General features: G+C 36.7%; 1 long non-coding RNA gene across 2 annotated transcripts in view; it reads left to right on the top strand.

Moving 5' to 3' along the window:
- The first annotated feature begins 2,430 nt into the window (after positions 1-2,430).
- Positions 2,431-22,172, top strand: part of LOC141372735 (uncharacterized) — a 56,114-nt gene continuing 36,372 nt past the window's right edge. For both annotated transcript variants that reach the window (XR_012378136.1, XR_012378137.1), the window contains exon 1: positions 2,431-2,586. This is a non-coding gene — a long non-coding RNA (uncharacterized lncRNA). The remainder of the gene's footprint in view (positions 2,587-22,172) is intronic.

Below are 22,172 nucleotides of genomic sequence, written 5' to 3'. Positions count from 1 at the left end.
AGGAGTCTCAGACTCTAGTTTTAAAGCATAGTTTACTCTAACTTCTTCATATTTCACATGAGAAAACTGAAATCAAAGAAATAAAGCCATAAAAAAAAGAAAGAAAGCCATATGCTTAAGGGGTCACAATTAGTTAATAGTGAATCCTGTAGTAGGACCCAGATCTTAGTACTTTCATGCCATTATGTTTTCACAAAACCATCTTGATAGAGGGAAAGACACAAGGGACTGGAAATAATATTTTCTGTTTCTGCACTGGATTTTAGTTAAGGTAATAGAATTTTTATCTAACATTTTTTAAATCATGAAATTTTTGAGAACAGTATTATTTTTGGCCATTTATCAAAGAGCAAGAATAAGTTGAATCTCTCTCTCTCTCTATCTCCATCTAACTATATCATCTATATCTATCTATCTAATTTAAAATATGGGAAATTTAGATTAGCCAGTGATCTGGAAACAGATTTTAAAGTAGTGTTTAACATATATTAATTATCATGATTACTTTTCTCTCTGTCTCTCATCTAAAAGCCATCCTTACATTGTTCCTTAGCAGGAAATCACCTAGTCTTTCACCATGATATGATGCTAGTTCTAACTTTTTACTAGATGCCTGGTTAGAGGTTCATAATTTTACTGATTTTTTGAAAGAACTAGTTTTTGGTTTGTTTATTTTCTCTATTGTTTTCTGTTTCTTTGCTTTCACTCTGAGCTTTTATTTATATTGATTTGCATTTCATGTGCTTTTCTTTATCTAGTATCTTAAGGTAGAGGTTGAAGTTATTTGTTTGAGGCCCTTTATCTTTTTTTCTTTTCTAACATATGTGTTCAGTGCTATTTCCCTCTAACCACATTAGCCGAATCCCACAAATTTTGATATGTTGCATTTTCACTTTCATTCAGGTAAAGCACTTTTTATTTTTACTTGTGAATTCTTCATTGGCACATGGTTATTAAGAAATGTGTAATCTGATTTTCAAATACACTCAATACATCTTTCTTTTATTGATTTCTAATTTTATTTCATTATGGTCAAAGAACATACTTTGCAGGATTTCAATCTTTTTAAATTTTACTGAGAATAGTTTTATGATCCATGATACAGACTATCTTGCTAAATTTTCCTTGTGCACTTGAAAAGAATGTGCATTCTTCTGTTGTTGGTGGGAGTTGTCTATAGATGTCAATTGGGTCACATTTTTTGATAGGGTTGGTAAAGTTTTCTATAACCTGAATGATTTTCTATCTATTTCTAGCATCAATTATTGAAAAAAAAAAAGGTTGGATTCTCCTACTACAGTGATGGGTTTGTCTAATTTCTCATGGCAGTCACATCAGTTTTTGCTTCAGGTATTTTGAATCCCTCTTTTTAGGAGCATAAACATTTGGGAGTGCTAATTCGTGATGAATGGACCCACTTATTATGTTGAAATAACACTCTTTATCCTTTATTTTCTCCTCACTTGCCTAGTATTAGAGCCACTCTGGTTTTCCTCTGATCAGTGTATATATTTTTCTAACTTTTTGTTTTTAACCTATATGGTTCTTTATAGTTAAAGTGTGTTTTTAATAGGCAGCATATTGATGAGAATTGCTTTTTTTTTTTTACAATTCAACTTAGCAATCTCTCACTTTTAACTGAGTTGTTTAGATAATTTTCCTTTATTGTGATTATTGGTAATGGTTAGGTTTAAATCTACCATCTGATATGTCTTTGCTATTTGTCCCATTTGTTCTTTATTCTCTAGAATGTCAATTGTGCTCTTAGACCCACCAAATGTATTTTTCACCTCTGATATTGTATTTCAATCTCTAGAAGTTTAATTTTGGCATTTTGTTATTTATCTTCCATGTTTCTACTTTATATGCTCATTTTTTCCCTAAGTTATTGTACATATGGATTACAGTTACAGTGATTATTTTGATGTCCTTGCCCACCAATTCTTCATCTGTGAAATGTGATATGACTCCTCATTATGGGTTGTGTTTTTCTGCTTAATTGTTTGCCTGGTAAATTTTGATAGGATGTCAGATATTATTAATTTTACCTTTTGAGTGCTGGATATTTTTCATTTCTATATATATTCCTGGGATTTATTCAGTGACAAGGGTAAGTCTCTTTGTAACTATTTGATCATTTGGATCAAACATTTTAGCTTTGTTATAGGGGATTAAGTAGCATTTAGTCTAAAGCTAATTTTGTCCCACCACTGAAGCAAAAGCCTCTGAGGCTGTCCCCATGCTTCAAGAATTAAGACAATTTCCACTGTAGCTAGTGGGACCAGGAACTCTTTCCAGTTTTGTGTGAGCTTCAGAGATGTTTTTCCTCTGCTTCTCTCATGTACTTCTTTCCCTAGCCTGGGGTAGTTTCCTCACACACATGTGATGATCAACACTCAGTTAAAAACTTGTTGAGACCCAGGGGGCGGGGCAAGATGGCGGAGGAGTAGGAGACCTGGATTTTGTCTGGTCCCAGGAATTCAGCTGGATAGGGATCAAACCATTCTGAACACCTATGAACTCAACAGGAGATCGAAGAAAAGAATAGCAACAACTCTGAACAGAAAAGCCACTGCTTTCTGGAAGGTAGGACGTGCGGAGGAGTGAATCTGAGGTGATATTCGGGAGGATAGATGGCGGGGGAGGGGGCCTCCATCGGTGGCTTCTGGCAAGTGATAGAGCAGCGGAGCACAAAATCGGAACTTTTAGAAGTCTCCTTCCCTGAGGGACGTTGCTCCTGTGACTAAGTGGGGGGTGGAACCCTCACTGGGACAGTGTGTTCTCAGGACCCTCGGGGTCATAGAAAGACTGGGGGTGCCTGAGTGTGGCAGAGCTCCCAGATAACAGAGCAGGGAAGCTGGCTGCAGAGACAGAGCCGAGGAGTGGGCTCTCAGCTCGGGGTTGCCATAAACCATGATCTGCAGCACAGTCGGGCCACTGCTCCTCCAGCAGGGACCCAACAAGCGGCAGATCCAGGGAGACTCCCCTTCCTCCCCCGGGAGGAGCGGCGCAGGAGTGCACTGCAGGGATCTGCTGGGTTTGGAGACTGCACACGGGATCGGGTGCCAGAGATAGAAATGCTCGGTCACAGGCCGGGTGAGCACAGAGTGCGGCCGGAGACCGGGGAGACGGGGAGTGACTGACTGCTTTTTTTGGGGGGCGTACTGAAGAGTGGGGCCCCAAGTTCTCGGCTCCTCCGGGACGGAGATTGGGAGGCTGCCATTTTCACTCTCGTCCTCTGAAGCTGTGAGGAAAGCTTGCAGGGAACAAAAGCTCCTGAGAGCAAACCCGAGCAGATTACTTAGCCCGAACTGGCAAGGGTGGGGCAATTCCGCCTCCGGCAAAGACGTTTGGGAACCATGGCAACAGGCCACTCCCCCAGAAGATCAGCAGGAACAGCCAGCCAAGACCAAGTTTACCAATCAATGAGAATGGCAGAACTCCAGCACTAGGGGAATCCTGCACATAGAATTCGTGGCTTTTTTACCATGATTCTTTAGTCTTTCAAAGTTAATTTTTTTAACTGTATTTTTTTTGAAAAAATTTTTCCCTTTTCCAACGAACATCTTATCAATCCACTTTAAAAAAATATTTTTTATTTTTCATTTTTAGAGTCATATTCTATCCCTTCATTGTAGTTACCCTTATTTTATTTTTGGTATATATATATATATATATATATATAGTTCTCACTTTAAAATTTTGAGATACAATTTCTTCTAACAGATCAAAATATACCCTAAATCTCTAGTGTATGGCTTTGTTCTAGTCTCCTGCCTGATCACATTCTCTCCCCTTTTCTTTTTTTAAATCCTCTTCTTTCTTTTTTCAACCAACTTCTTATCAATTCCTTTTATAAAATCTTTTATAATTTTCATCTTTACAGTCATATTCCATCCCTATATCGTATTAACCCTTATTTTTGTACATATATGTTTTTCTTTCTTTAAAATTTTGGGAGGCACTTTCTTCTAACAGACCAAAATATGCCCCAAATCTAGTGTCTGGCACTGATCTATGCACCAACCTGATCATATTTGATCGTATTCTGTTTTTTTTATTTTGTTTTGTTTTTGTTTGTTTTTATCTTTATTTTTTTCTTTCTTTCCCTTTCTTTCAGGTCTTTTCTGATTTGTTTAGTGTATATTTTCTGGGGACGTTGTTACCCTGTTAGCATTTTGTTCTCTCATTCATCTATTCTCCTCTGGACAAAATAACAAGATGGAAAAAATCACCTCAACAAAAAGAACAAGAGGCAGTACCAACTGCCAGGGACCTAATCAATACGGACATTAGTAAGTTGTCAGAACTTGAGTTCAGAATGATGATTTTAAAGATACTAGCTGGGCTTGAAAAAAGCATGGAAGTTATTAGAGAAAGCGTTTCTGGAGAAATAAAAGAACTAAAAATCTAACCAAGTCAAAATCAAAAAGGCTATTAATGAGGTGCAATAAAAAATGGAGACTAACTACTAGGATAAATGAGGCAGAAGAGAGAATTAGTGATATAGAAGACCAAATGATGGAAAATAAAGAAGATGAGAAAAAGAGAGAGAAATAATTACTGGATCATGAGGGCAGAATTCGAGAGATAAGTGATACCATAAGACAAAACAACATTAGAATAATTGGGATACCAGAGAAGAAGAAAGAGAGAGAGGGGCAGAAGGTATATTGGAGGAAATTATAGTAGAGAACTTCCCAATTTGGGGAAGGAAACAGGCATCAAAATCCAGGAGGCACAGAGAACCCCTCTCAAAATCAATAAAAATAGGTCAACATCCTGACAGCTAATAGTACAACTTATGAGTCTCAGAGACAAAGAGAAAATTCTGAAAGCAGCTCGGGAAAAGAGATCTGTAACCTACAATGGTAGAAACATTAGACTGGCAACAGACCTATCCATAGAGACCTGGCAGGCCAGAAAGGACTGGCATGATATATTCAGAGCACTAAATGAGAAAAATATGCAGCCAAGAATACTATATCCAGCTAGGCTGTCATTGAAAATAGAAGGAGAGATAAAAAACTTCCAGGACAAACAAAAACTAAAGGAATTTGCAAACACAAAACGAGCCCTACAAGAAATATTGAAAGGGGTCCTCTAAGCAAAGAGAGAGCCTAAAAGCAACATAGACCAGAAAGGAACACAGACAATATACAGTAACAGTCACCTTACAGGCAATACAATGGCACTAAATTCATATCTTTCAATAGTTACCCTGAATGTAAATGGGCTAAATGCCTCAATCAAAAGACACAGGCTATCAGATTGGATAAAAAAACAAGACCCATTGATATACTGTCTGCAAGAGACTCATTTTAGACCCAAAGACACCCCCAGATTGAAAGTGAAGGGGTGGAAAACCATTTACCATGCTAATGGACACCAGAAAAAAAGCTGGGGTGGCAATACTTATATCAGACAAATTAGATTTTAAACCAAAGACTGTAATAAGAGATGAGGAAGGACACCATATCATACTTAAAGGGTCTATCCAACAAGAAGATCTAACAATTGTAAATATCTATGCCCCGAACATGGGAGCAGCCAATTATATAAGGCAATTAATAACAAAATCAAAGAAACACATCAACAACAACACAATAATAGTGGGGGACTTTAACACCCCCCTGACTGAAATGGACAGATCATCTAAGCAAAAGATCAACAAGGAAATAAAGACTTTAAATGAAACACTGGACCAAATGGACTTCACAGAGATACTGAGAACATTCCACCCAAAGCAATGGAATACACATTCTTCTCTAAAGCCCATGGAACATTCTCCAGAATAGATCACATCCTAGGTCACAAATCAGGTCTCAACCAGTACCAAAAGATTGGGATCATTCCCTACATATTTTCAGACCACAGTGCTTTGAAACTAGAACTCAATCACAATAGGAAAGTTGGAAAGAACTCAAATACATGGAGGCTAAAGAGCATCCTACTAAAGAATGAATGGGTCAACCAGGAAATTAAAGAAGAATTTAAAAAATTCATGGAAACCAATGAAAATGAAAACACAACTGTTCAAAATCTTTGGGATACAGCAAAGGCAGTCCTAAGAGGAAAGTATATAGCAATACAAGCCTTTCTCAAGACACAAGAAAGGTCTCAAATACACAACCTAACCCTACACCTAAAGGAGCTGGAGAAAGAACAGCAAATAAAGCCTAAACCCAACAGGAGAAGGGAAATAATGAAGATCAGAGCAGAAATCAATGAAATAGAAACCAAAAGAAAAGTAGAACAGATCAATGAAACTAGGAGCTGTTTCATTGAAAGAATTAACAAGATTGATAAACCCCCGGCCAGACTTATCAAAAAGAAAAGAGAATGACCCAAATAAACAAAATCATGAATGAAAGAGGAGAGATCACAACCAACACCAAAGAAATACAAACAGTTATAAGAACATACTGTGAACAACTATATGCCAGCAAATTAGATAACCTGGAAGAAATGGATGCATTCTTAGAGATGTATCAACTACCAAAACTGAACCAGGAAGAAATGGAAAACCTGAACAAACTTATAACCACTAAGGAAATTGAAGCAGTCATCAGAAATCTCCCAACAAGGCCCAGGGCCAGATGGCTTCCCAGGCGAATTCTACCAAACATTTAAAGAAGATTTAATATCTATTCTTCTGAAACTGTTGCAAAAAATAGAAATGGAAGGAAAACTTCCAAACTCATTTTATGAGGCGACCATTACCTTGATCCTAAAACCAGACAAAGACCCCCATCAAAAAGAAGAATTACAGACCAATATCCTTGATGAACATGGATGCAAAAATTCTCACCAAAATACCAGCCTGTAAGATCCAACGTACATTAAAAGGATTATTCACCACGACCAAGTGGGATTTATCCCTGGTCTGCAAGGTTGGTTCAACACCCGTAAATCAATCATTGTGATACAATACATTAATAAAAGAAAGAACAAGAACCATATGATCCTCTCAATAGATGCAGAAAAAGCATTTGACAACGTACAGCATCTTTTCTTGAGCAAAACTCTTCAGAGTATAGGGATAGAGGGTACATACCTCAATATCATAAAAGCCATCTATGAAAAACCCACAGTGAATATCATTCTCAATGGGGAAAAACTGAGAATTTTCCCCCTAAGGTTAGGAACATGGCAGGGATGTCCACTATCACCACTGCTATTCAACATAGTATTAGAAGTCCTAGCCCCAGCAATCAGACAACAAAAAGAAATCAAAGGCATCCAAATCAGCAAAGAAGAAGTCAAACTCTCACTCTTTGCAGATGATATGATACTTTATGTGGAAAACCCAAAAGATTCCACCCCAAAACTGCTAGAACTCATACAGGAATTCAGTAAAGTGGCAGGATATAAAATCAATGCACAGAAATCAGTGGCATTCCTGTACACCACCACCAAGACAGAGGAAAGAGAAATTAAGGAGTCGATACCATTTACAACTGCACCCAAAACCATAAGATACCTAGGAATAAATCTAACCAAAGAGTCAAAGGATCTTACTCAGAAAACTATAAGATACTCGTGAAAGAAATTGAGGAAGACACAAAGAAATGGAAAAACGTTCCATGCTCATGGATTGGAAGAACAAATATTGTGAAGATGTCAATGCTACCTAGTGCAATCTACATATCAATGCAATCCCCATCAAAATCCCATCAACTTTTTTTCAAAGAAATGGGACAAATAATCCTAAAATTTGTATGGAACCAGAAAAGACCCTCAATAGCCAGAGGAATGTTGTAAAAGAAAAGCAAAGCTGGTGGCATCACAATTCGGGACTTAAGCTCTATTACAAAGGTGTCATCATCAACACAGTATGGCACTGGCACAAAAACAGACACATAGATCAATGGAACAGAATAGAGAGCCCAGAAATGGACCCTCAACTCTATGGTCAACTAATCTTCGACAAAGCAGGAAAGAATGTCCAATGGAAAAAAGACAGTCTCTTCAACAAATTGTGTTGGGAAAATTGGACAGCCACATGCAGAAGAATGAAACTGGACCATTTCCTTACACCACACACAAAAACAGACACAAATGGTTGAAAGACCTAAATGTGAGACAGGAGTCCATCAACATCCTAAAGGAGAACCCAGGCAGCAACCTCTTCGACCTCAGCTGCAGCAACTTCTTCCTAGAAACATTTCCAAAGGCAAGGGAAGCAAGGGTAAAAATGAACTATTGGGACCTCATCAAGATAAAAAGCTTTTGCACAGTAAAAGAAACAGTCAACAAAGCCAAAAAACAACTGAAAGAATGGGAGAAAATATTTGCAAATGATATATCAGATAAAGGGCTAGTATCCAAAATCTATAAAGAACTTATCAAACTCAACACCCAAAGAACAAATGATCCAATCAAGAAATGAGTGGAATACATGAACAGACATTTTTCCAAAGAAGATATCCAAATGGCCAACAGACGTGAAAAAGTGCTCAACGTCGCTCGGCATCAGGGAAATCCAAATCAAAACCTCAATGAGATATCACTTCACACCAGTCAGAATGGCTAAAATGAACAAGTCAGGAAATGACACATGTTGGCGGGGTTGCGGAGAAAGGGGAACCCTCCTACACTGTTGGTGGGAATGCAAGCTGGTGTAGCCACTCTGGAAAACAGTATGGAGGTTCCTCAAACAGTTGAAAATAGAGCTACCCTATGAACCAGCAATTGCACTACTGGATATTTACCCCAAAGACACAAATGTAGGGATCCGAAGGGGTACATGCACCCCGATGTTTATAGCATCGATGTCCACAATAGCCAAACTGTGGAAAGAGCCTAGATGTCCAATGACAGATGAATGAATAAAGAAGATGTGGTATATATATATATACAGTGGAATATTATGCAGCCATCAAAAGGAATGAAATCTTGCCATTTGCAATGACGTGGATGGAACCGGGGGTATTATGCTGAGTGAAATAAGTCAATCAGAGAAAGACATGTATCATATGACCTCACTGATATGAGGAATTAATCTCAGGAAACAAACTGAGGGTTGCTGGAGTGGTGGGGGTGGGAGGGATGGGTGTCTGGGTGATAGACATTGGGGGGTATGTGCTATGGTGAGCGCTGTGAATTGTGCAAGACTGTTGAATCACAGATCTGTACCTCTGAATCAAATAACACATTATATGTTAAAAAAAAAAGAAGAAGAAGATAGCAGGGGGGGAAGAATGAACAGGGGGAAATCAGAAATTGGGAAATCAGACAAACCATGAGAGACTATGGACTCTGAAAAACAAACTGAGGGTTCTAGAGGGGAGGGGGGTGGGGGGATGGGTTAGCCTGGTGATGGGTATTAAAGAGGGCATGTTCTTCATGGAGCACTGGGTGTTATACGCAAACAATGAATCATGGATTACTACATCAAAAACTAATGATGTAATTAATGTATGGTGATTAACATAACATAATAATAAAAAAATTAAAAAAAGAATAAGAAAAAAAACTTGATGATACCCACTCCAGATCTTTTTGTACATCTCTCTCTCTCTCTCTTTTTAAATATTTTTTTAAAGATTTTTATTTATTTATTTGACAGAGAGAGACAGCGAGTGAGGGAACACAAGCAGGGGGAGTGGGAGAGGGAGAAGCAGGCTTCCTGCGGAGCAGGGAGCCCGATGCGGGGCTCTATCCCAGGACCCTGGGATCATGACCTAAGCCGAAGGCAGACGCTTAATGACTGAGCCACCCAGGCGCCCCTCTGTACATTGCTCTTATATCCACTGTTTGGTCCTGTGAACGCAGCCACCTCAGTGCCTCCCAGATCCACAACTCTGCCTCTTCAACTCAAGGAGACTCTTACCCTTAACCTCATTTTCCTTTCCCTGTGCTGCAACCCAGCAACTCTGAGTAGTAAGTTGTAACAACTGTAGGACTGACTTTATATTTTTCCCCATTTTTCAAGGATTATTGTCCTTTGTTGCCTGATATTCAACGTTTTGAAATCCATTGCATCACATATTTGTGTTACTGTTTCATGTGGAAGGACAGATTTGGTTTCTGTCATTTCATCTTGTTCAGAAGTTGCAGTCCAATTTTAGTTTTTGAAAGAATAGATAACCAAATGATTAATCAATACCTAGGATATTTTATTGGTGACATACTTATTACAACACAATTTCTCTCCCTCTCCCTCTCTCTGTCTCCATAATATATATGTGGTTCTGTTTCTCTTGTAGGCATCTGAGTTTCAATATTGAATGATATAGATGACAATCTCTGCTGTCATGGAGCTTATATTCCAAAGAGAAGTTAGTGGTAAGGAGGCAGACCATGAGTCATAATAAATAAATAGATTACACAGTTCGTGAATAGGGGAGAGGTGTTATGGGAAAAGTAAGATAGAAGAGGGGGATAAAGACTGTGAAGAATGGGATGCAGATGAGGTCTAAAATTTAAATGGCTAGGATAGAGCTCTTTGTTCAATTGGTATTTGGATAAAGACATGATGGAAAGGAGTTGGTATGCTGTTATCTAGGGAAGAGTGACCTAGGCAGAAGGAAGAGTTGGGCAATGTCCCCATAGCAGAAGTGTGTCTGGATTGTTGAGGTACAGGAAGGAGGCCATTGTGGCTGGAGGAAAATGAGTTAGGGGTAAATAATAGAATGGAATTCAGAGAGTTAATCAACCAGATCATGTAGGGCTTCATAAGCAATTATAAAAACTATTCATTTTATTGTAAATAAGATGGGAGCCATTGGAATATTTGAAACAAATAGAGCCACATTTTTTGAGTTATGTTTTAAGATCTCTTTGGAGGCTGTTGTTGAGAAAAGACAGCAAGTGGGTGGGTGTGTGAGAAGGGTACACACAGGGAGACTAATTAAAAGGTTGTTTTAGTAACTCAAATAAGAGATAATGGTGATTTGGATAGGGTCTTAGTAATGGTGAGAAGTGGTTGTATTGAGGGTTCCTGGAGGATTGGTTATGGGATGTAAAACAGAAACGGGAAACTGGCAGCAAATTTTGGGGACTGAGAGCCAGGCAGGATGGAATTACCATCATCTGAGATGGGGAAAACTTCAGGAAGAGCAGTCTAGGAGGTTGAAAGTTGGGAATTCAACTTTGGCCATATTCTGTCATTAGACAATAGAACAGAGAGCTTCAATAGGCAGTTGCTACAAAGGAAGGTCTGGACTGATGATCTAAATTCGTGGAAAACAGTTTTAAGTTTACATTTTTTTTGTGATTAATGAGTTAATGTATGTCTCCCCAACCACCTTGAAATCTTCATAAGATAGGGACAATTCTACTTTACTGCTATTTTATCAGTATCTAGCAAGTACTTGTTATAGGGTGTCAATAAAATTGAATATAGGTGACTAAGTGAATGAATAAACTAGAGTGGATTTAGGCAAATAATGTGGGGTAGAGATTTAGTAATCAACAACAGGAATAAACTCAATTATGAACTTAACAGATGTCATCAGGGTGCCTGGGTGGCTCAGTTGGTTAAGCTTCTGACTCCTGATTTCAGCTCAAGTCATGATCTCAGGGTCTTGAGTTTGAGCCTGACATGGGCTCCACACTCAGCGGGGACTCTGCTTGGGATTCTCTCTCCACCCCACTCCCATGCTTGTGCTGTCCATCTCTCTCTCTCAAATAAATAAATAAATCTTTTAAAAAACCTTAAAGATGTCACTGACATTTGTCAATTACTGTGATAATAATATCAGGATGATAATAGAAATATTATTGTCACCCAATTTTATAGATGAAGATTCTGATGCATAGAAAGCTAAAATTAGAAAGTCTTCTATCCTAGAATATATGTTTTACTACTTTCCTATTTATTATAAAAATGCTTGTTAGAATTCTACATTTGGCTCTATAGCTCCATTTCTAGTATATTTTAACATATGGAATGACAAGAAGATTAGGTTGATTTTCCCCCATGTAAATAGTCCTTTCTTTCTCCCACCATTTTGTTTATAATGATTTTATTATCCATGAATTCATGGTGCCTATTTTGTCATGATTTAAATATTTGTATATATGAACAACAATTTCTAGGATATACATATTTGTTTTCTATATTTATTATAAAATGTTTTAAAACTAGGAAATAAACTGTAAAGAATTGTACAAAGAATATGAGTGTCTGTTACTTACCTTTCCAACTTGTAATGTATTAGAACTCCTCCACATCTCATTGCTCATTTTCTTCTCCAGTGGTGACCTATTCCACCTGTTGTTGAATAGAAAACCAGCCTAAACTTAGTGGTATGACCCAAAACCACTTTATATTGTTTATGGATTCAGTGTATCAAAAATTGGGAAGGGCTCAGGGGGGATGCCCTATCTCTGTTCCATGATGTCTGGAGCCTCAACTGAAAAGACTCAAAGACAGGGGGCACTATGACTGGCTGGAATCATTTGAAGGCTTGTTAACCTGTATGTGTGGTGGTTGATGCTGACTGTCAGCTGAGACCTCAGCTGGGGCTCTGTATTACCTGAGGTCCCTCCAAGTTACTGTTTGGGCTTTTTTACAGAATGGTTCTTGGGTTGCAAGAACAAGTATCCTGAGAGCACAAGGCAGAAATGCATGACACTCTTATGATCTAGCCTTAGAAGTTATATTGAGTCTCTTGTACTGTATTCTGTTGGTTGAGATAGTCACGAAGGTCCACCTGGAATCATGGCAAAGGATACAGACCCAATACTCAGTGAGTAAAATGACAAGATCGCATTGTAAGAAGAACATGTTATTATTAGGCATTATTGTGGCCACTATTGGAATATACAGTCTGCTGCAGTATCACTACTTTGAGTTCGGTATTTAACATTTCTGCATATTTAAAATTTTTTACTATATATGCACGAAGAAATGAAACTATAATACTGTCTTATGTGTTCTAAAACTTATGTGAATGCTGTACACTCACACACATAGGTATGGCATAAAGTTTTAGAGCTGTATAGCATGCATATATATTTTGAGCTATTTGTGCTGGTTTTTTCCCTAATATTTTAAAGATTAATCCACACATATATATGTAGCCCTTTTTCTTTCATTTTAACTTCAGCGTAATATCTTTTTGTGTAATTATACCACAATTTATTTGCTCCTACTCCCGATGATGTATATTTGACTATAGCTACATTGGATATTATATATTTTACTATATTGCCAAATTGATCTTCTGAAGTTGTGCTACTTTACATTCTTAACAACAGATGTGAGAATTAGGTTGTCTTTGTTTGAAGGTAACCAAAAATTGATTATAGGAAACATAGGGAGGAAAGAACTTATTAGAAAATTACTGAGTAATAAAATAGAAGGAATCGCCAGATAACCAGGTCTTAAGAAAGATAGAAACCAGGGATTTGGATATCAGAACTGGGAACTAGTGGTTGTCTTTCTTATCCCCCCTTGACAATTCTTTTATTGTGGTAAAATATATAGAACAAAAATTTGTCACTTTAAAATAGACAACCCAGTGGCATTCACAATATTTTGCAGTCATTACCATGATCTAGTTTCAGAACCTTATCCCAAAAGGAAACCCCTACCCATTAAGCAGTTACTCCCATCGCTCCTGTCTCCACCAGCTCCTGCCAGCCACTAACCAGCCTTCTGCTTTATGACTTGGCCTATTTTGTATATTTTATATAAATGGAATCATACAATATGTAGTCTTTTGTGTCTGGCTTTTTTCCCTTAGCATGATGTTTTCAAGCTTCATCTGTTTCAGCATGTGTCTCTATTTCATTACTTTTTGTGGCTGAATAATATTTCATTTTATGGATATACATTTTATTCATTCATCATTTGAGGAATGTTTAGGTTGTTACCATGGTTTTCTTTTCAAAGTTCTGCCTTTAGAAAACAACATCAGTCATCTTCATCTAAAACTTCATAATTACTTGTAGTTCATATTCTTGGGAGAGTCTGTCTCGTTGGCCTAACTTACATCATGTATATAGTTCTGTCATTGGACAGTGAGGTTCTGTGAGTGACAACTTTATGAGATTTGTATAAATTTGAGATGGTGGATGCATGTTGCAATTTCTCAAAAAAGTACAAAGCAAAATGAGTCAAGAACTAATGTTATTTTATGTCCCTTAGAAATTATATCTAAGCAGAATTTCCCCCACTTGGCTAGTGTGTTGATGGTGCTCTATCATTTTATATTTTTTGATGATGATCATTTGCTTACTATATATTCGGTGGCTTATTTCAATGGAATTTTGGGTACAGGAGAGAGTGCTGCTGGGCCTCAAATTATTAAGTGTTCAAAAGTTATGATCTAATTTTTTTATTGCAAGTAACAGTGACTATATGGAAGTTGCATCTTCTAGAAAAGGGTCAGCCCCCAAATGAACCTAGAAACCAATTATGGGATAAAGATCCTCTTCTGGAAATAAGAATGCATGCAGCTAACTTCAAAGATATGAAGAATAAAATGAAAAGCATTGACCTCTATATAGTTACTCTGGGGCAGAAAAGCTGTGGGACCTCATGAGGGTAGAATCTGGCTATGTATAAGGAAGATTTTTCGTGTTAAAAGGAAACATATTTCTTTTGTTACATGAAGATGACAGCAAACAATAAGTATCTATTTAATGAATTTGTAATATAGAGGGTCAACTTACTATTTTTTCAATTTACATTTTTGACAGATACTAACAAAATCATAGTGCAAATTTAAAGTTCAAACTTTATAGGTATTATGCAAAAAACCCCTGAAAAAATGTAATAGAAAGTGGAATTGGCTATATTTAGGATGTATGTTCATATGTCTGTATTTGTGTTTTATAATGCATTATGTGCAGTATAAATCCTTCAAAATAGTCAAAATTGGGGACTATTTTGATGGTAGAAACAAAACAGGGTATCTTATAAAATTAGTTAATTGATTATAGAAATACAGAAATAAATTATATAAATACACTAGAAATATGGGTCAGTTTTTTAAAAAGATTTTATTTATTTGACAGAGAGAGAGAGAGAGAGAGAGAGTGAGCACGAGCAGGGGGAGGGGGAGTGACAGAGGGAGAGGGAGAAGCAGACTCCCCGATGAGCAGGGTCCCCAAGGTGGGGCTCAATCCCAGGACCCTTGGATCATGACCTGAGCTGAAGGCAGATGCTTAAATGACTGAGCCACCCAGGTGCCCTGTGGTACAAAGAGTTCTTGAATAATGTCATTTAAAAAAGCATTCAGTTGAAGTACAATAGCCTAATAGTTGTGATTTTGCTTTTGACCATCCTCACTTTATAAAAAAATAAAAACTCTCTTTGCTGTGAACCATTAGAAATTATGCTTTCATCATTGCTGGGAGATGTGTTTTCATTACTAGCAGTAGGGAATAAAATGGAAAACTAATTTACTTGAAAATTATTTTCACAGTAACTCCATTTTAAGAGAGAAAGGATAGTTTATCTTTTAAAAAGAGAAATTAATATTAATAAATTATACACAATTCTAATTGCAACATGTCAAAGATATAAAAAAAGTTAATGTGTCTTTTTTATGATAAAAGAATGTCTTTTGATTTGGAGAAACCAACCATGGATTGTTCTAAAGCAATAATGGCAGGCATAAAAGGAAAATATGTGAAGTAGGAGAGGTATATACTGGGCATTTATAGCCTTTTAGTTTTTTTACTTTTCTTTCTAACAAAAACCCACCAACACTTCCCCCTCTCCCCCACTTACTTAGTGTTCTGTGTCAGTCCTGGGTCAGTTTGACCCAGATCAATTCCTCCCAATTCCACTGTTCTGTTCTTTGTATCAGGGAGGTAACTCATGCAGGCTGCATAACTCAAGCTCCATTGTTGAGAGGTTATGGTAAGTTTGCACAGTGAGAGTCATTGGCCTGAAGTTGGAAGGCAGCTGTAGGGGAGAAGAAAGGGCAGAGATGCCTCAGGCACACCATTTATGTCTGAATCCTACATGGCTCCAGTTCCTTCCAGAGAGGAGTGATGTGGTTCCACTTCCTAGCAGGTAACACCATTCTTGGGCTTCACCCACTCTGTGTCACCCATTCTCTTTCATCTAGAGATTCGTAGTCACTCCTTGCTCTTGACAGTCTCTGAGTTTCTTCACTGTGCCCTTCTATAACCTGTGTAATTTTATGTATTAAATATTTTCTATTATAAGTAACTGGACACTTTTCTTGGATCCCAACTGAATCAGATACTCACATACTCAGTGTTCTGCTAAATTTCTTTCCCTTTCCCCAAACTACATATTGAAGTAAAAGCAAGAGATGATGTCATTGGAATGGAGAGCAACCATCTGAGCTTGTGAGATGAATTGAATTATGATGAGATGGCATTTAAATATTTGAACATTATACAGCATCTGACATAGGAATACTCTTGTCCTGCCTGAAGGAGGTTATAAGTGATCCGAATGCTCCTTTTCATCCCTGATGATGGCTCCCAAGCTTCCTCCCTCAGACTAGGAGCTTTGAGAATTTTATCAGGGCAGAAATAAAGTCTTTTTTGGTAAGTCTTGCCAATGAAAGGAGTTTCTGATGCTATTAAAATGGAGGGTGAATTTAACTTCTCTTCATCTCTGGGATAATGTTAAAGATAATGATCCATCTTTGGCAATGTTAAAGGGGCCAAATGAGGGCAACATATGCCCAAAGCCAAGCTGGGAGTAGCACTATGATTCTACTGAAAGACTACTGGAGGCCAGGTCACAAAAGGAGATCACCACTGACTTTAAACAAGAGCAAATTATTACTATTTTCACATATAAGATTTGTCTCTGAGACAAGAGAAAGAAAAAGAAGCAATTCAGGCTGCCTTCATTATAACTGAAGTTGATGATGGTGTTTATATTTTTGATAATTCTGAAAATATGAAAATATTGTATAAAGGTGCTAGGTATGAACAAAATGGGAAGAAGACACTCTAAAGAACAAAACCAGGTAAAAACCAGTTCAGCAGTTTTATTTTTTCCACTGTCTGTGGCTTTTCCAGTGAATAAGAAAAGCTGAAGTAAGCAAGAAATATATATGCATAGTGAATTTTCCATCCGCCTTAGAGGAGAGTCTACCATACTTCACAGATGAAATTTGTGGGGCTTTTCGGTTTCTAAGTGCCAAGAAGGCAAATGAGAGAAAAATAGGGGGAATTTTTAGGAGCAATGGGAGGAAATAAGATTTAGGCATCACCAGGCATCTTTTAGGGACCATATTTTCATCATGTGAGAAAAAATTTAATGGACTGAGAAAGCAGATGAATAATAAACATTTTGCACCTATTGGTTTACTTGTACAATAGGCTTACCATGGATGTAATTTAAACCTAGGGATAATAATATAGGTACAACACAAATAGAATAAGGTGTATTTGGTGGAGACTTTTAATAAAATATCTCTTTGCCATTTTTTAGATATACTTTGTGGTGATGATTTCAAATACTGCATCACCTGATAGTGTTTTGTATTTTGATTTTATCTGGCTCTCAGGTCCTTAGATATTCATTAGTTATTCTTTCTAATGTTTTGCTTTGCCATATTCTTTCTATTGTCATTTGTTCCATTCCTAAAATAGCATATTTTCTTCTTGTGATATCATAACATTGTATTTTGAGACCTCTGAGGACTTTATCTTACCATCTGTTGTGCTGTCCTATGACACCATAGAATAATAAAATAGGCAAATAGGGGCGCCTGGGTGGTTCAGTCAGTTAAGCGTCTGCCTTCGGCTCAGGTCACGATCCCAGGGTCCTGGGATTGAGCCCCGCATCGGGCTCTCTGCTCGGCTTCTCCCTCTCCCTCTGCCTGCCGCTCTGCCTACTTGTGCTCTCTCTCTCTGTCAAATAAATAAAATCTTAAAAAAGAAAGATAAATAAAGCTAAGATATTCCTATAATTAGTTTAAAATCTCTAAAAGCTTTAGGTCATGGCTATGTTACTTTCAAACATGAATACTTCAATGATTTCAAATTCATGAAATTGTTATTCCACAGTTGCTTAAAAATTTAAGGTACATTTTATTCCACTCAGTGCAATACCTATGTAGACATATAAGCTCTGATTTGTTGGTTGGAAGGTTTCAATTATAGTAAAGGTAATTATATTTCTTTCTGAAATAAACTTTCATTCTCTGGATAATTACATTTTGAATGAAAAGAAAATATCAAAACCTTGGGTTCCTCTGGAGATCTTTCCTGAGTACTTTGTTATTCTGGCCTCATGATGGCACTAAAGGGTAGGAAATTATTTTTTGAGTTCCTGATTACTTACTGAATTGCAATAAAAAAATAAAGAAAATTAGCAAGGGACAATCAAGTTTGCTTAACTTTCCACATAAAGAAGGTTGGAGGAGTTGGTACAGTTTTGGGTATGCCCCATTTGGTATAGATGGTTATAATTCCCTCCTACTTTTCACTACGCAAGATACTTTCTCTCTCCTTTCTCTCCAATTACTTTGTCTCCTTCTCATGATCACTTCTCCCAGTTTATGTCCTCTGCTGCAGCAAGGAAAACATGCTGATGGGAAAAAAAAAAAGATTTCCTTGATTTAATTATAACAATAAACTCGTGTCTGAATAACTTTGAAAGATACACATTTAGCCGATGGCCAATAAAGAATCCACTATAAAAGGAAATCTACATCATAAAATATGAAAAAAAATGCCCTTTCCGGTATGATACCTTACTCATTTTCCAATGTCTTAAAGAATCAAAGTTTAGAATTTAATTTGATACCATAATAAATCTTACTTCAGATTAATGGCAATAATCTCAGCTGTTGTCTTATACTTCTCATTGGTAGATGAGACATAGTTAATGTGTGCATTCAAATGAGTGCCCTGCTATGCGTGCATCTCCGTATATCAAATCTGTGCACTAGGTTTCTGTTACACATTGAGAGGGAGTAAAATAAATGTAAGATGTGTTCCTTATCCCTTCAAAGTTACTTGTAACCAGCTCAAGTGAAAGCATGAGTATATCTAAAAGTAATAATAACAGTCAGTAACAATTTGAAGGCCTTGAATTTTAGGAAATAAAAATAGTGCAAGATGGCTTTTGATTAAGAAAAAACTTAAAATGCTATATAATGAATTACCCCCAATTGTAAATCAATCAATCAAACAAAAAAAAACATTTTTAAAAAAGATTTTATTTACTTATTTGAGAGTGAGAGACAGAGAACAGGAGTGGGGGGAGAGGGCAGAAGGAGAGGGAGAAGCAGATTCCCCATAGGACTCGATCCCAGGACCCCGAGATCATGACCTGAGCTGAAGGCAGGTGCTTAACAGACTGAGCCACCTAGGCACTCCCCCCAAAACATTTTAAGATGGGCAAATTGTGTTTGATTACTCAGCCTTTATGACCTGCAGTTGGCTTCCCCAGTCTACGGAATATAAAGATTTTTATATGTTTACTGTGTTTTCTCATTTTTTATAATTTTTTTTGTGCTGGTACAAAGCTTCATAAAAATAGTTTATAACACAACATCTCAATCTTTTCTTTTTAGTTTCTTTGGGATTTGGGATCCTCTGACAATGTTTCTTGTAACTCCCATCCCAACGTCTCTCTCCTCACCTACAACCAACCTTAGTAAGATGGGGGTACTTTGGACTTTTCTGCTTCCCAAAAGACTCTTGGATCAGCTTGCTTAAATAGTACTTTGTGCTTTTTTTGTAATGACTATTGCTCTCCCTTTGTTTTATTCCTATAATCACTGCAGTAAAGAAAATATCCATTACCGAAATTTGTGAAAAACAGAAGAGTTCTTTGCTCCTGGTTTCTTATCAGATCTTGCATTTTTAAATTTACATATTCCCTTCTCCTCCTAAAATCTCTGAGATCCTAGAGTTTGGGCTAGAGGACAGTGTGAGAAGCGTAACTTTGAATCATTGTCCTGGATCAAGTTTGTCCCTTAAGTATCTTTTCCTTTTAAGGAAAGTCCCTTCTTTATTGGGCGTAATACCTGGATAGCTAAGGGATGGGCTTTGTCCCTTATTAGCCTGAGTACTTTCACTGGTGAGGGAGGGGGTTGTGGGTTAACTCTTAGCCTCTAAATCACCATATACTCGAGGCTTATTGGCATTCTTTTTAAAATTAATCCTTAGTGGGACCATCTTGCCTAAGTGTATATATATCTGATTGAACACTCTAAGAAAAAAATATATATTTAAGAATATATGTATCTAAGAATACACATCCAAGAATATTTATGTACCTAATAATGTATAATATACTTTACTATATATGTATTACTCTAAGAATATATGTTTTATGTATATGTATGTAAGTATATATACATGCATATATATATTCTTAGAGTGTTCATCTAGCTTAGACCCTCACTCTGGGTGTTTTTGTTTCATTGGAAATAATCTATAGTTTTAGATAATTAGTAAATTAACACAACATGGAACATTACAAATTAAAAAAAAGAGTTTCTTTTTCAAAAGTCACTGTTACTTTAACAAGAAATGTGACAAAAAACCTGAGTTTGAACACTTCTTTGTAGTGCGCTGACTTTTCATATAGGCATGAAGATATATTTTTGTCATCTATTTGTCTCACAACATATTTTTAACAAAAATCTTTCAAATTCAAAGTCCTTTTCTAAGAAATGTTAGAGACACAATCCAGAAGCTTGGAATAACAGTGATATAAGTGTGACTGTATTTGACTGAATCGCATAGCACACACTACCCTCAGTGTTAGATGTTGAAAAGGCACCTAAAAACAGGTAGAGTATCCATTAGTCCAGAATAAAGGTGGAATTTTTTCAAGGGTAAACCTGGCACAGAGGCAAGGACTTTGAATGACCTTTCTCTGCTTGTCTGCATTAAATGATTTCTGTCATCTTCAGCATGCTTATAATGATGCCAATTCAGGAAATATTTAAACTTATAAGGGTGACTGGCTGGCTCAGTTGGAGGAGCGTGCCACTCTTGATCTTGAGGTTGTGGGTTCGTGCCCCATGCTGGGTGTAGAGATTACTCAAAAATAAAGTCTTAAAAAAAAAAAGGAAATATTTAAGCCTATAAAAGGGTAATGTTGGTATAGATATAAGATTCCTACAATTTTATTTTAATCACTCATCCTTATCAGCTTCTGGAAATGGAAATATTTCCTTGGATTACATTAAGTCACATAATTATAGCAACTAATGATAGACTTGGCTTTTAAAATTTGTTTGAAAATACTCTTTTTTATAAGGACAAAATTATACATGGACTTTGAAATTTGAAACTGAAATAATACTATTCAATTAGTGCTCCTCCACCTGGGTGGCTCAGTTGGTTAAGCATCTAACTTTGGCTCAGGTCACCATCTGGGGTCCTGGGATGGAGCCCTGGGTTCAGTTCCCTGCTCAGTGGGGATTCTGCCTGTCCCTATGTCCCTCCCCCGACTCGTGCTCTCTTTCTCTCTCTCTCTCTCAAATAAATAAATAAAATCTTAAAAATAAATAAATAAATTAATGCCCCCCCTATCTTCAGATGAGGAAACCAAGGAACAGAAAGCTTAATTACTTGTAGCTAGTAGATGGTGATACTAGATTAAAATCTAGGACTTATGGGAAATTGTTGAGTATTTTTTGTTTTTGTGTTTATCTATTTTTTTTCCCTCAGAAAAATAAAACCAGCATGTTTTATCTGCTGGATTCAAAGAAAAAGACCCTAAAAAAAAAGACCCCAATTTCAGAAAACCTTAATTTTGTGTTGCTCTAAATATACAGATTTTTTTTCCCTTCTAAAATTTCCATCTCTTCCTAAAAGACAGACAATACTAAGATAGACTGTGTTCCTTATTGTTTAGCAGCCTGCTCCTTTTTCTATTATAGCATAAATTCAGTAATAAATTTAAAGTTATTCACAATTTATTGATGTATTTTAATAAATTCCTGAATAAACATTGTTTTATTTCAATTCTCCAATGCAATATTTTTACGAACAAAACAAGTTTATGTCTACCACATTATATTGTATCATACACTCATATACACGTATATATGTAGTCACATGCATATATGTACGTATATGTGGGTGCACACAAAAATGCATGCACACATATGAATCTTCCATTATTAGCAATCTAATATTTGTAAAGTAGTTAAAACTTTTAATGTTTGTAAGGCTCTCAAAACAATATGTGGCATACTGTAAGTATTACATATGTACTTCCTTTTTGTTATGATGATACAGTCTATAACAAA

The sequence above is a fragment of the Callorhinus ursinus genome, unplaced genomic scaffold (assembly GCF_003265705.2).
Source record: "Callorhinus ursinus isolate GAN/ISIS: 27379988/994484 unplaced genomic scaffold, GSC_fseal_2.0 scaffold5, whole genome shotgun sequence".
Lineage (NCBI taxonomy): Eukaryota > Metazoa > Chordata > Mammalia > Carnivora > Otariidae > Callorhinus > Callorhinus ursinus.
This window is presented reverse-complemented; position numbering and strand designations above follow the sequence as displayed.